We start from the raw sequence: 12,855 nt of genomic DNA, 5'->3' as shown, positions 1-12,855 counted from the left end.
CTTGCAATAATTTGAGTTTTAATATTTTGAGTGCAAGTTTGTAGGACTCTTGAAGCTTAAATGATCAAATTTTTTTTTTAATAATTTATGGACATGTAAATAATTTAAACACACATTAAATATGTTATAAGACTTCACTAAATAGTTTAAAGAGCATTGAAATGATATTTTAGCATAATTGTCCATTTTGAGTCCAAATTCAAGGACATGCTTTCACAATTTGATTTTTAGATTTCCTTGTTAGTCAGGTCATTTTATCACTTAAACAAATTAGTTTCATTGTTTAAAAGTTGTTCAAAATGTTCAAGTTGATTAAAATTATGTTCATCAAGTTTTTTACTTCCTTAATGGCAACTTTCAAAGCATAAATGATTTTTAAAATTGAAAGTTAAGCTTTGTTTGATCCATATATATAGTGTAAGACTTAAATATATAAATATTTTTAACTTCTTGTAATTAAGGACATAAACTTTGTTGAAAATGTTCAAGATGATCAAAAATGCTTTTATCTTGTTTTGAACCTTTGAAGGTCATTTTACAAAGTATTAAAGTCTTAAACTCTTCACTTAAGCTCTGATTACCCCATTACCTTAAGTTATGTATAAGGTACTTGAACATGCTTTAGCAATATGATTAGGCTTAGAATTAGTCTTAGAATTAACCTTTATAGATAGTTTTTAAAACTACACTTAGGATTAGATTAAACTTAGAATTTAGGATTTAGGAGTCATTATTGGTATCTTGCTATTACTTGACATATCCTTTGATAGATATGATTTGTACTAATATGTCATAATCACCTCCCTCACATCACACTCACATTAGTATCCATCATTTGCTTATCTTGCTTTATAGAATTGTCATTTAAGCACGATGATAATATTTGATGATTGGAAATACAAAAATTTACACACTTTTTCATACCCTTTTTAACTTAAATTCATGTGAATTCGGTTAAATTCTTGTCGAAAAATAATTAATTTTTATAAAATAATTAAAGCAAACTTAAAATATGAACATGCTGGAATTTAGTTAATTTTATAATTATTTTGATAAATTTTGGTTATTTTCGACAGATTTGCACAAAGGGCGAAAACCGGCTCGGCAGAACTGCTAGAAGCACAAAATCGAAAAGCAATTTGAAGCATCGAGGTAAATTAATTTCCATCCTAAGATGGTCCAATTATGTGCATTAATTCATAATATAATTAATTTTAATTTATACCCGATTTAATCTGGGCTAAATAAATTATTATTAATTAATTATGAAAAAACTGGTCTAGTTGAACCGAACCAATTGAACTGAACCGGCCAAGGATTGGGTAGCCCAAAACTGCCCAAATGCTTACCCAAATCAGCTTATTATCTGATTAATTAAGCTTGCAAAGAAGCCCTTGAAGACTTGTCAAAGTTGCATTCAGGCCGGTGGCTTTATGGATTTGCCCTAAGCCATATTTAGCAAAATTGAAGCCATCAACTTTGCCATATAGATGGACGGCCAAGGGGTGGCTCTTTGGCTGCTATTTTTAGAAAATTTTAGCTATCACATTCAGCTATAAAAACACGCCTTAGCTAATCATTCAAGGCACACCTCAATTCAATCACATCTATTCTCTTCTTCAGCCATTTTGGAGCAGCAATTGAGTGTTCATAGAAGCCTTGATCGGCAAGGACAACAAAGACCGAAGAACGGAGCAACTTTGTCAAAGCCTCGGTAAAACAACAGATTTGATTCTTGTTCCCTATCTCTTTAATTTTTGTTGTTGTTATGATGAACATATCTATGAATAATTATGTTGTTAGAATGGTTAATTTAATTAGTTTAGCTTGAATTTAATTCGTGTTGGTTTGATTGCATTTCATCTGCTTAAATTATTAAAATTGTGTTTATGCTGTTATAGGCCTCGGTAAAATGCTTGATTAAGTAAAATCATGCCTAAGTTATTCTTACATTACAATTGTGAGGTAGCTAATGAATTAATTATTTAAATGGATTGAAATTGTAATTAATGGACACAATACTTAATCAGTGCATGTTTATTCTTCTAAGGTAGCTGAAGGTTAAATTAGCAATGTATCTGGCGATACACTTGCCTTGCATAACTTGCAAGATTATTGTGATTAAACTGTTTCAAGGTAAGGATACCTTGTTACCTCACATAGTCTTTTATGTGCTTATTAGATTTAATTAATCGTTTGAATTGACATAGGGATATGCAAGAGATTAGTTTAATTTAATGAGTATGTATGTGCCATAACATGTTTGCTTATTAAAATCTGTTTAATCGTTTGAATTAACATAGGGATATTTTAAGAGGTGAATGGATTTGTGTAAGTATGTTCATAAGTTAGCAAATTATCGAGTTGTCGTGAATTTATTCGTAACAGCATAAGCATGAGTTTAATAATTTTAAGTTAAAGAAATGTAATTAAATCAACACAATTATGTCATCTTGATTAAATCATATTTTGAAACCACGCATTTGAGATTTATTTCTTTAGTTACTTAGTTTAAAATGTTAGTTTTTAATCACCCTCTTCAAACAAAATATTTTTCTTCACCAAAGTGTTTTAAATAGCATTCGTACATAATTCTTTTCACAGTCCTTGTGGGTACGATAACTCGACACTTACTTGTCACTTTATTACTTGTTTCGATTGTGTACACTTGCACATTTCTGTCATTCCAAGTTTTTGGCGCCGTTGCTGGGGACTGTTTTAAAAAGTCATTATTTGTGAATTTGTTAGTTTTGCATTTTGGTTTAATTTTCTGTTTAATTTTTAAACTTAATTAATTTTTCTGTGATTATTCAAGTGTTTATGAGTATTGACAGAATTATTGACCTACTCCCTGTAGACCCTGAGATAGAGAGAACTTTTTGACAGCGAAAGAAGACAAGCAAATTAGAGGAGCACCGAATAGATGAACTTCAAAATTCTGATCCAAGGAAATGGAGCAAACCCTTCTCAAAATCCTATCCTTATTGCTAATGATAGGGATAGAGCTTTACGACAATATGCCCTGCCAATATTTAATGATGTTAATCCGAGTATTAGAAGACCCAAAATTGAGGCACAACAGTTCGAACTGAAGCCAGTCATGTTCCAGATGCTTCAGACAGTGGGCCAATTCAGTGGAATGCCTACCAAAGATCCTTACCTACACTTAAGACTATTTATGGAGGTGAGCGACTCTTTCAAGTTAGCCAGAGTACCCGAATATGCATTACGATTGAAGCTATTCCCGTATTCGCTGAAGGACAAAGCTCAAGCCTGGTTGAACTCGTTGCCACCGAACTTAATTTCCACATGGCAAGAGTTAGCAGAAAGATTCCTTATGAAGTATTTCCCGCCTAGCAAGAATGCTAAGTTGAGGAACTAGATCACTACCTTCCAACAAATGGATGATGAGTCCTTGTATGAGGCATGGGAAAGATACAAAGAGTTATTACAAAATTGCCCTTATCATGGAATCCCAAATTGCATCCAACTTGAGACATTTTATAATGGTCTCAATGCTCACACGAGAATGGTAGTGGACGCTTCTGCTAATGGTGCTGTCCTTTCTAAGTCTTATAATGAGGCTTATGAAATCATTGAGAGGATTGCTAGCAACAATAACCAATGGCCAACCAATCGAGCAGCGTCAGGAAGACGAGTCACCAGAATAGATGAAGTAGATGCTCTTACTTCACTTGCATCTCAGGTATCATCAATATCCTCAATGCTTAAAAATCTTACTACTAATGGGCCTAATAGTTTTGCAGCACAGCCACCTAACCAATTTGAAAATATAGCCTTTGTCTATTGTGGGGAAGGACATTTTTTTGAAAAATGTTCATCAAACCCAGAATCCATGTACTACATAGGTAACCAAAACCAAAATTGAGGAAGGCAAGGACTGCAATCCAATTTTTATAACTCATCGTGGTGAAATCACCCCAATTTTTCCTATAGTAACCAAGGGGCTGGAACCAGTAACACTTACGCCCAGCCTAGACCAACCCAGCCACCTAGTTTTCCCCAACAAGTTCAGAAACCAGTTCAGGCTGAATCATCCAATAGCTTAGAGAATTTATTAAAGGCATACATGGCGAAAAATGACCCCACTCTAAGGAATTTGGAGAATCAAGTGGGCTAGCTTGCTACTGAACTCAGGAATCGACCACCAGGTGCCTTACCTAGTGATACAAAGAATCCAAAGAATCCGAGGAAGGAGCATTGTAAAGCGTTGACATTGAGGAGTGGAAAGATAGTAGAGCCCAACACCATCAAAGCTAAAAAGGAGAAAGTTGACGTTCAAGATTCAGAGGAAGTTCAACTGATTGTTGAAATTCCAGTTCACAAGAACCAGAATCTGTAAAACCCAATAAGAAAATTTCAGAACCAGCTAATTCTGATCAATTAACAACTCTGTTAGATGCAAAATTGCCACAGAAGATGAATCAACCAGTTCTAGTAAAGAAACCACCACCACCCTACCCTCAAAGACTTCAAAAGCAGAAGCAGGAGATTCAATTCAAAAAGTTCCTAGACGTACTCAAGCAACTTCATATCCACATCCCATTGGTTGAAGCACTTGAGCAGATGCCGAACTATGTCAAATTCATGAAGGATATCCTGTCCAAAAAATAAGGACTCAGAGAATTTGAGACAGTAGCTCTTATGAAGGAATGCAGTGCATATCTTCAAGACAAATTACCCCCAAAGTTGAAGGATCCTGGATGTTTTACCATACCCTGCAACATTAGAGCAACATATTGTGGTAAGGCATTATGTGACTTAAGTGTGAGTATTAACTTGATGCCTATGTCAATATTTAAGAAGTTGGGGATAGGTGAAGTTAGACCAACTACGGTTACATTTCAATTAGCAGATTGATCTTTAGCACATCCAGAAGGAAAAATTGAGGATGTATTGGTACGTGTAGATAAATTTATCTTCCCTGCTGATTTTGTTATCCTAGACTTTGAAACAGATAAAGAAGTGCCAATTATCTTAGGAAGACTGTTCTTAGCAACCGGAAGGACCCTTGTTGATGTGCAGAAGGGTGACCTTCCTATGCGTGTTCAGGATGATCAGGTAACATTTAATTTTTTAAGTCTATGCTATTTCCTGACACAATTGATGATTGTTTTGCAGTGTCCGATTTAGAGGATTTAATAGTGGAGAAGGAGCTTAACTATGTTGAGGATCCATTGGAACAGATTTTGACATCAAATCCTCCAAATGATGAAGAGGAGTATGAATATTTAGCGTTGTTAAAAGCTAATTAAAAGGAATTTAATCCGCAATCCCATTTTGAATCTTCGGAATTAGAGAATAGGGATTATTCTCAACCAAAAGCGTCAATCGAGGAACTACTTAAATTAGAACTCAAGGTACTACCTTCACATTTAAAATATGTTTATTTCAGTAACGCTTCTACTCTGCCTGTGATTGTTTCAGCAGAATTAACTAGTGAGTAAGAAAAGAAACTCATCCTGGTGTTGAAACAATTCAAGAAGGCTATCGGATGGACCATAGCTGATATTCGTGATATAAGTCCATCTGTATGCATGCACAAGATTATTCGTGAAAATGGCAAAAAAGAGCGATTGATGGACAACGAAGAATAAACCCCTTCATGAAGGACATAGTAAAGAAAGAAATCATTAAGTGGTCAGATGCGGTATAATCTACCCCATCTCAGACAGTTCATGGGTAAGTCTGGTCCAGTGCATGCCAAAGAAAGGAGGTATCATGGTCATTGAAACGAGAATAACAAGTTGATACTGACTAGAACGGTTATGGGATGGAGAATTTACATCGATTACTGGAAGCTGAACAAGGCGACTAGGAAAGATCACTTTCCTTTGCCATTTTTGGACCAGATGGTGGATAGACTCGTAGAGCGAGACTATTACTTTTTTCTAAATGGATACTTCGAGTATAATAAGATTACAGTAGCACTAGAAGACCAACACAAGAGAACATTTACCTACCCGTATGGTACATTTGCATTTAGACGCATTCCATTTGGTTTATGTAATGCACCTGCTACATTTGAAAGATGTATGATGTATATTTTTACTGACATGGTTGATAAGTATTTGGAAGTTTTTATGGATGATTTTTCAGTATTTAGAGATACTTATGATGATTGCTTAGCCAATCTAACGAAGGTACTAAGGCGATGCGAAGAAACAAGCCTAGTACTCAACTGGGAAAAGTGCCATTTCATGGTACGAGAAAGGATTGTCTAGGGCATCGGATAACAAGACAGGGAATAAAGGTTGATAAAGCAAAGATAGATGTTATTAAGAAACTCCCACCTCCAACATCTGTAAAAGGTGTTAGGAGCTTTTTGGGCCACGCCGGTTTCTATCGAAGATTCATCAAAGACTTCTCCAAAATTGCTAAACCCTTATGCAAATTATTGGAGAAGGACACGACGTTCAAATTTGATGAAGAGTGCTTAAGAGCTTTCAATGATTTAAAGAGTTGATTAGTTTCGGCACCCATAATCATCACACCAGACCGAAATTTTCCATTTGAATTGATGTGTGACACAAGTGACTTTGCGATAGGAGCTTTCATGGGCCAGCGAAGGAACTAAGTTTTTCATCCCATCTACTACACAAGTCAAACTCTGACAGGAGCTCAACTGAATTATACGGTAACAGAAAAAAAGTTACTTGCTATTGTGTTTGCTTTTGACAAGTTTCGATCTTATCTTATAGGTACCAAAGTGACTGTCTATACAGACCACTCGGCAATTAAGTACTTACTTTCTAAGAAAGACGCTAAGCTGAGGTTGATCCGATAGGTAATTCTACTTCAAGAGTTTGAACTAGAAATTCAAGATCGAAAGGAAGAGGAAAATCAAGTAGCAAATCACTTGTCCAGATTGGAGCCACAAGAAGGAAACTCTCCTCTTATACCAAATCAAGAGACGTTTCCGGATGAACACATACTGAAGGTAAATCATGTCCATAATACCCCTTGGTTTGCTAATATTGCTAACTATTTAGCTTATGGTTTGATGCCGATTGATAAGACATATCATCAAAGGAAAATGTTTCTTCACAATGTGAAGTACTATTTTTGGGAAGAGCCATATTTGTTTAAAAAGTGTGCAGATCAAATGATCAGGAGATGTGTGGAAGAAGATGAAATACAAAAGATTTTATACCATTGTCACTCAGCTCCAAGTAGGGGACACTTCGGAGGTACTCATACCAAAGTATTGCAAGCTGGATTCTTTTGGCCAACACTGTTCAAGGACGCACATGCTTATGTAAAGAGTTGTGATCGATGTCAAAGTGTTGGAAATGTCACTAACAGAAATAAGATGCCTCGAACAAATATCATTGAGGTAGAATTGTTTGATGTATAGGGTATTGACTTTCTTGGTCCTTTTTCGCCATCTTTTGGTCACAAATACATATTAGTAGCAGTAGACTATGTGTCTAAGTGGGTCGAGGCTGAAGCTTATCCGACAAATGATGCTAAGGTTGTAATTAAGTTTTGCCAGAAACACGTGTTCACAAGGTTTGGAACCCCAAGAGCTATTATCAGCGATGAAGGGTCCCATTTTATGAACAAGTGGTTGAAATCATTATTATATAAACATAAAGTGAAACACAAGGTCGCTATAGTTTACCATCCGTAGACGAATGAGGAAGCTGAACTAGCGAACAAAGAGATCAAAGGCATACTTGAGAAGGTAGTTTTCCCGAACCGACGAGATTGGTCCAAAAGATTGGATGATGGTTTATGGGCTTACAGAATAGCATACAAGACACCTTTAGGGATGTCACCCTACAGGTTGGTCTTTGGAAAAGCCTGCCATCTTCCTCTGGAGTTAGAGCACAAAGCTTACTGGACTCAACTTGGATCTAAAGCTTGATAAAGAGAAACAGATGCTCCAACTCAATTAGCTAGAGGAATTCCAAATGTTCTCGTACGAAAATGCAAAATTACTCAAGGAGAGACTTAAGAAATGGCATGAAAGCACATTCGAGTTCAAGAATTTGAAGCAGGTCAGCAAGTCTTGTTATTTAATTCCAGATTAAGGTTCTTTCCAAGTAAACAAAAATCACGTGGGTCCAGTCCATTTACGATTCATCGCGTCTATCTATACGGAGTTGTTGAACTCCAAGGTAAGGGAGGTAATTTTCAAGTTAATGCTTAGCGTCTGGAACATTATTGGGGACATAAGACTGAACGGAATCAAATTTCCTTTATTTTATCAGATGTTTGAATTTTCTTATTTTCCTCTTTAATAAATGATTTAGGGTATATTTTCGAGATTAGTATGTTTAAATAAATTCTGTCTCGGAGATTGGAACTTAAGCGGTACCGCTTAGGACCCCCCAATCTTTCATGGGTCAATTTTGATCCAAGTTTTAAATTACAACTCAATTTCAAATTTTCATTAAGTCTAGGGACTTAATTGAATTATTTTTAAAATTTGGTTGATCTTTTTGTAAATAATAAAAATTAGATGCCTCTTTTTGTAAATATTTTCAAAAGGCTTCTACAATAAATGTTTTAGTTTAATAAAAAATGATAATTATTAATATATAATTATATCCATTATAATATATATTAATTATGATCAACTCTATATAGAATTAGGATTAGTTTTAATTTAATCATATTTTATTTGACAATTTTTTAATAATAAGATGATAATCTTTAATATATAATTATATCTATTATAATTTATATATTAATTTTATCAATTTAGCATAGAATTAGGATTAGTTTATTTTATTTTAGATAAATTAATAGCATTAATAATTTAATATGTATTTTATTAATTATTAATTGTTGTTAACTTTATTTAGGATTAGAACTTAGAATAATTTAATTGTTCTAAGAATTCTACTTTAAGCCCTATTCCCTTCATTATAAATACCACATTCTTCACATTCATCACTCAAAATCCCAAAGCACCAAACCCCCTAAATGCCGCAAGTCCCTAGCCATAATAACACCCAACCAATTGGCCAGTAGCTTACCCCGGGCACACCTACTTCCTCCATGCGCCCAGCAGCTGCTCCTTGGTGCCATTCGACAAGCCAACTTGCAAGGATCCGCGCACCTCGCACTCTCTCCAGCCCTAGCTCTCACGCGCCCAAGTTGTTGCCTACTTGGTGTTGCGGCCTACAACCCGCATAACTGCCCATGCCAAGCCTCATCGCCGCATGCCCATTTGCACAGCACACCACCAACACCCTATTTTTAGCCGATAAACCCTCCAACCTACCTAAAATTGACCTCTTTTATTTATTAATTATTTTTAGGAGTTCTTAATTTTCTAAAAAGGGTGGTAAGACAATTTTTTCTCCTAAATTTTAATTTTATTCAATTATTTAATTTTTCAATTTATTGACTCATTAATATTTTTTATTATTTAAATTTTTTGAGAAAATATTTGTTTCCATCTTATGTTCAGGTTAATCATGCCTAGCAAGAGAACTCGTGCTGCGCCCAAATTGATAAAACACAAAACAAGTTTAATTGTGAAGAAGCCAAAGCAAGATATGAGAGTATCTTCAAAAATAAACAGATGCATTGTGAGAAAGGCTTTACATTGAAAGAAAGCAACTATATTGACTTTACGGCACATATTCGTCAAGTTGCTGAAGCCCTTAATTGGGAATTGTTCTGTAAGAAGAGACCTAGTGTGGATGAGGAACTAGTTCGCGAGTTCTATGCGAATTTAACCTCAAGCGAGTTAACGGAAGTTCCAGTTTGCGAAATCAAGGTACCAATAACTTCAAATGCTATTAATGAGTTCTTTGAATTGCCTGATTTTGAAAATGATGATTATTCTTCCTTGATGAGCAATATAAAGCCTGAAAAATTGCAAGAAATTCTTGAGGAACTTACAGTTCCAGGTTCTAAGTGGATTGTGTCAAAGCAAGGAATCCACACTTGTCGAAGAGAATATCTGACACCACTTGCAAAGGTATGGTTCTATTTCATCCATTTCAGCCTTATGCCTACCTCACATGGGACTACAATTTCATTAGAGCGAATGGTCTTATTATACTCGATCTTTGATAAACCATAAATGTAACATATTTTAATCTCATTCTTAATGCATTTATGGATGATTAATGATGTAAATTAGTGAATTTAATCCTCCTAATCCATTAAATTCATGTTTCTATACTTACGAGAGCATTTGGGAGAAAAAGGAGTGAAAAATGGGCCAAAATTAGAGTTTTCAGGATCCACACGGGCAGGGCACACGGCTATGTGATCCACACGGGTAGGCCACAAGCTCATGTGCCAGCCCATGTCGATATCGCTCCTTGTTTCCCAAACACGAGGAAAAAGCTAATTTTTAGGGTTTTTGAGCATTTGAAAGTCTATAAATACATGCTAGAAGAAGAACTAAGGGGACACGTAGAGCAGAAAGCAGGAATTACTCGAAGGAAGCCGTTGGAATCATCTTAGAAGCAGATCCACTTCAAGATTGAAGATCTCCATTCAAATTTCTCTCAAAGTTTATTTGGGTATTTTATATCTTGTTGTTTTTCTAAATTTGAGATGTCTTCTTTTTACATTATGAACTAAATTCCCTAGATACCTAGGGAAGATGAAACCTAAGACGGATCTTATTATTTAATGTTCTGAATTTAATGATAAATACTTGTTCTTATTCTTAATTATGTGTTCTTAATTCTTGTTTTAATTTTTTCAAGATATTAATTCAAGTTGATGTGCTTATTCGGTGAAGCAAAAGTCCCTGTTTAGGAGTAGATTTATCATAATTAAGCGGAGTTGCATGCAACCCTAGAAAAAGGGTGATATAAATTTACTGAATTAGAGTCAAATCTAATAAGGGAATCCATAGATTGGGTTAATGCGACAATAGGAGTTTTAATTAGAAAGAGATTTCAATTAATCAACCTAGAGTTAGTTGTTCTTAGTCTCGAAAGAGATATTAACATAATTTAGGGATTTCTACGAATCAAGACAAGTGAATAAATCGTTTGATTCAGAATTGGAATAATAAGTGCAGTCTAGGTGGATTCTTCCTTGGGTATTGTCTTTATCTTTGGTTTATTCGATTATTTTCTTCACTCTCTGCCGCGTTCATTAGTTAATTAGTTTAGTTAATTTTTAGATTAAAATAAATCCCTTTTATTTTAGGCTAAATAATAGAAAGATAGTTAATACTAGTACTTTTACACTTTGTGGATACGATATTCTGGACTCACCATAGCTATATTATTATTCGAAGGTGCGCTTGTCTTAGTCGTGATCGTAGTCTAGTTTAGTTATTCATAAAATGATCATCAAGTTTTTGGCGCTATTTCTGAGGACTAAGATATTAAGAATGCTTGATTTTTATTAATTTAACCATTTTTATTTTATTTCATTTTATTTTTGTTTTAGTTTCATTTTTAATTACTAATTTTTTTTCTTTTGTTTGGTTCTGGCAGTTTCTTGTAGTTTATGACTAGAAAAAACTCATTAGGACCTCTGCTTTTTTACAGTGAAATTGAAAGCATAGCTCGCAGAAATCGTAGAGAAATAAGGTAGAGTCTACAGTATATAGAAGAAGAGCACGAGGACGATACCAATATTACCGAGGAGATGGCTAAAAATCAGAATAATCCGCTACCTCTTGTGGTTGCCGCTAATCCTGTAAATCAGAATCCTACTCCTCATGCCATGTAGGATTATGCTAAGCCCACTCTCACTGGGGTTGAATCGAGTATTATTAGATCTGTCATTGCTGCAAATCATTTTGAATTGAAACCTAACACTATACAAATGATTTAACAGTTTGTTCAGTTTGATGGTTTGCAGGATAAAGACCCAAATAATCATATGGCCAATTTCTTATAGCTCTGTGATACTTTCAAGATAAATGGCATTTCTAACGACGCCATTCGCCTACAGTTATTCCCCTTCTCGTTGAGAAATAAGGCTAAGAAGTGGTTGAACTCCCTGCCATGAGGTTCTATCACTACATGGGATCAAATGACCGAGAAGCTTTTGTTGAAGTACTTTCCACCGGCTAAGACAGCCAAATTGAGGAATGATATCTTTTCTTTTGTAAAAATGGATTTAGAGACTTTCTATGATGCATGGAAGAGGTATAAGGATTTATTGAGAAGGTGCCCTCACCATGGGTTACCTCTATGGTTACAGGTTCAAACTTTTCATAATGGGTTGAACCCCTCAACTAGGTAGATGTTCGATGCAGTCGCCAGTGGTACTATAAATAATAAAACACCTGAAGAGGCTTCTGAGTTCATAGAGGAGATGTCATTCAATAACTATTAATGGCAAGTCATGAGGACAAAGCCTAATAAAACAACTGGTGTTTTCAACCTCAACGCGGTCACCATGTTATCAAACCAGGTAGAGCTCTTAAATAAAAAGATTGATGGTTTATGTATTTCTACGCAGGTACATCCAATGATGCAATATGAAGCAAGTGAAGGAGGAATGAACAACATAGAATATTCATCCTACAACCTTAGCACAGAGAACGAACAGATCTACTATATGGGTAATAATTCTAGACCTCAGAATAATCCATAGAGTAACACTTATAATGCAGGTTGGAGGAACCATCTCAATTTCTCGTGGGGTGGTCAAGGACATCAAAAATCTCAACCCTCTCCAGGTTATCAGCAACCACCTTATCAGCAGGAAAAGAAGCCAAACCTTGAGGAGATGCTAACGAAATTCATCTCGGTGTTAGAAACTCACTTCCAAAACACCGAAACCACACTAAAAAATTAGCAAGCGTCAATTCAAGGGCTCGAAAATCAAATTGGTCAACTTGGAAAGATGGTTTTAGAATGACCACAATGTAGCTTACCGAGTAATACCGAA

The 12,855-nt window shown here is 35.2% G+C and overlaps 2 non-coding genes across 2 annotated transcripts; both read right to left on the bottom strand.

Annotated features, from left to right (window-relative positions):
* Nucleotides 1–3,367: 3,367 nt before the first annotated feature.
* LOC128294700 (small nucleolar RNA R71) lies at nucleotides 3,368–3,474 on the bottom strand. Its single transcript, XR_008285007.1, has one exon. It is a non-coding gene; the product is annotated as a small nucleolar RNA R71 (small nucleolar RNA).
* Nucleotides 3,475–12,039: 8,565 nt separating this feature from the next.
* LOC128294719 (small nucleolar RNA R71) lies at nucleotides 12,040–12,146 on the bottom strand. Its single transcript, XR_008285026.1, has one exon. It is a non-coding gene; the product is annotated as a small nucleolar RNA R71 (small nucleolar RNA).
* Nucleotides 12,147–12,855: the final 709 nt, after the last annotated feature.

This window comes from Gossypium arboreum, chromosome 6 (assembly GCF_025698485.1).
Source record: "Gossypium arboreum isolate Shixiya-1 chromosome 6, ASM2569848v2, whole genome shotgun sequence".
Lineage (NCBI taxonomy): Eukaryota > Viridiplantae > Streptophyta > Magnoliopsida > Malvales > Malvaceae > Gossypium > Gossypium arboreum.
The sequence above is the reverse complement of the archived record's forward strand: the minus strand, read 5'-3'. Positions and strand labels throughout refer to the sequence as shown.